Source organism: Ursus americanus, chromosome 14 (assembly GCF_024610735.1).
Source record: "Ursus americanus isolate L20-20 chromosome 14, mUrsAme1.1.p, whole genome shotgun sequence".
NCBI lineage: Eukaryota > Metazoa > Chordata > Mammalia > Carnivora > Ursidae > Ursus > Ursus americanus.
Window position 1 is genome coordinate 24825950 of NC_142140.1, and position 2286 is coordinate 24828235.

At 48.9% G+C, this 2286-nt stretch overlaps 1 pseudogene; it reads right to left on the minus strand.

Annotated features, from left to right (window-relative positions):
* Positions 1-1520: 1520 nt before the first annotated feature.
* On the minus strand, positions 1521-2039 carry LOC148108924 (V-type proton ATPase subunit F pseudogene; annotated as a pseudogene).
* Between the last annotated feature and the right edge of the window lie 247 nt (positions 2040-2286).

Genomic DNA, 2286 nt, shown 5'->3' on the forward strand with positions numbered 1-2286 from the left:
TTTGTCTTTTAAGTCACTGGGGTTTTCTCACTCAACTTCGCCAAATGGTGGCTGTAATTATGGCAGTAAATGCCTCTCAAATGACAGCTTTTTTTTCCTCCTTAAAAGAGTGAACATTTTAACAAGGATGCCGAGTAGACCACAAGAACTATGTGTTGCAGGACTTCTTGGAAGAGAGGCTGGAGAATGCTGATCGTCACTCAGAAAGGAGGCTGATTTCCTCAAAAGGGCTGGAGCCGAGAGGGGACGAGCCTCGAGCTCCAATCCGTGCTCGCCATGTGCTGGCTCTGGGACCTTCCTCAGGCAGCACCCTTGACCTCTCTGAGCCCTGGTTTCCCCAGCACTGAGGTGGCAGGTTCAAAAAAGATCACTTCCAGGAAAGAGCTTCCTTAACCGCCCCTGGGTGTGCAAGGCGAATCGTCATCCTCGGCACCTCCTCAGCTTACGTCTCTCTGGGACAGGTGAACATCCTACTGCCAGCTTGTGGAGGCCTCGTGCTCCGTGTTCAGGTGCCCATCAGCGGCCTTGAGGGATTAGATGACGGCAAATCCAATCCTCAGTCTCTTGCTTAAAATTCCTCCACGTGCTCCCTTGTCCCAACCATAACTTGATGGCAAGGACCACCACAGCCAACCCCTTCTCGTGCTCAGCCTCGGATCTTGTGGCTTTGCATGTCCCATCTAGGCTCTAGCCATCCCAGAGTGCTTGCCCTGTGCTGAATACACCACTTTCTCTCACCTCCAGACCTTGATGTGGGGGTTACCTTTGACACAGAATGTTCTCCCTCTTCCCCAGCTCCTGACTTGAGTCAATTCTGCTTTTGCTTCAAGTCCCAGTTTGAAAGTCACTTACTCTGTGTTATGGGCCAACTTGTGTCCCCTTTCATATCCATATGTTGAAGCCCTGACCCCTAGTACCTCGCAATGTATTTGGAGATAAGGTCTTTAAAGTGGTAATTCGGGTGACTTGAGGTCATAATCTAATTTGACTGGTGTCCTTATAAGAAGAGATTAGGACATAGTACACAGAGGGAAGACCGTGTGAAGACAGCTGTCTGCAAGCCAAAAAGAGAGGCCTTAGGGGAAATCAACTCGCAGGCACCTTGATCTTAGACTTCTAGCCTCCGGAACTGTGAGAAAGTAAATTTCTGTTGTTCAAGCCCCCAGTCTGCAATACTTTGTTATGGTGTTACAGCAGCCCAAGCAAGGGCTAGGGAGTCTGCCTTGAACTCCTGGATACCAGCTGTGACCTTCCTACACTATCTTTCATTTTTCTTTTTGAAATACTTATTCTATGGTATTGTCTCTTTTTTACATTCTGTCTTTTTTTTTTTTTTTTTTTTGGTGAGGGGAGAGAAACAAGGCATCACTTTAATATCAACAATGATGCTGGGTAACAACACAAGAAGAGGTAGTGAAGAGAAGACACTCACGCTTCCTGTTCCCTAACCAGCCTTGACTGTAATGGCAGAGCCCCAGCAACCCTGGAGCACCTCACCTAGCCTCTCAATGGAGTGGGAAGGGGCAGGGAATTGGAAATCCGAGACTCACAACATAGAGAAGGACTGATGGCAAGCCTGGGGAGAGGCTGAATGGCTGTGGGGAGGGCCCTGGGGCAGGTCCTGGGCCATGAACATTCCCTCGTCTTGCACAGGATGGAGTCCTTCCGGCATCACAGGGACGCTCCTGGGACAGAATCTCCAGAACAGCATGAATGGAGCGCTGGTGGGTGTCGGGCATGTGCCACACCATCTCTGCAATGTACTGGTTGATGGACACGATGCCACTGTCATCCTGGTTTAGAAACTGCTGGAAAGTGTCTTCGATCTCATTGATGGTTGTATTCTTCTCCACCACCAAAAAATGAGAGGGTGGTGTTTCTTGTTAAGCTCCCCTATGCCACCCAGCAGGACCCACTCACCATGTCCTTGTATCCAACCACCACAATGAGCTTCCCCCTATTGGCCATTCTTGCCGGCAGGCAGAGCTCAGCCGCTATGGACTCTACACTCTGCCTCCTTTTCAGTGTGGGAGTTTGTGTTGGTTGATGGAATGTCTTGAGGAGTAGGTGACTGAAGGGCTCGAGGTCAGAGGTCGTGTGTCTTTGCATCATCAAGACCGACATGATTGCCTAGAGGCATATAGACGACATGGAGTAGGTTTTTCATAGGTGGATGGATGTGAATGAAAAATATCATGTCAGTTATCCAGATAATATAGGCAAATGAAAATTCTCATTGAAGAACAGGCATGGATTTGGAGCTGCATTGTCCTAGGTAGTTTACCT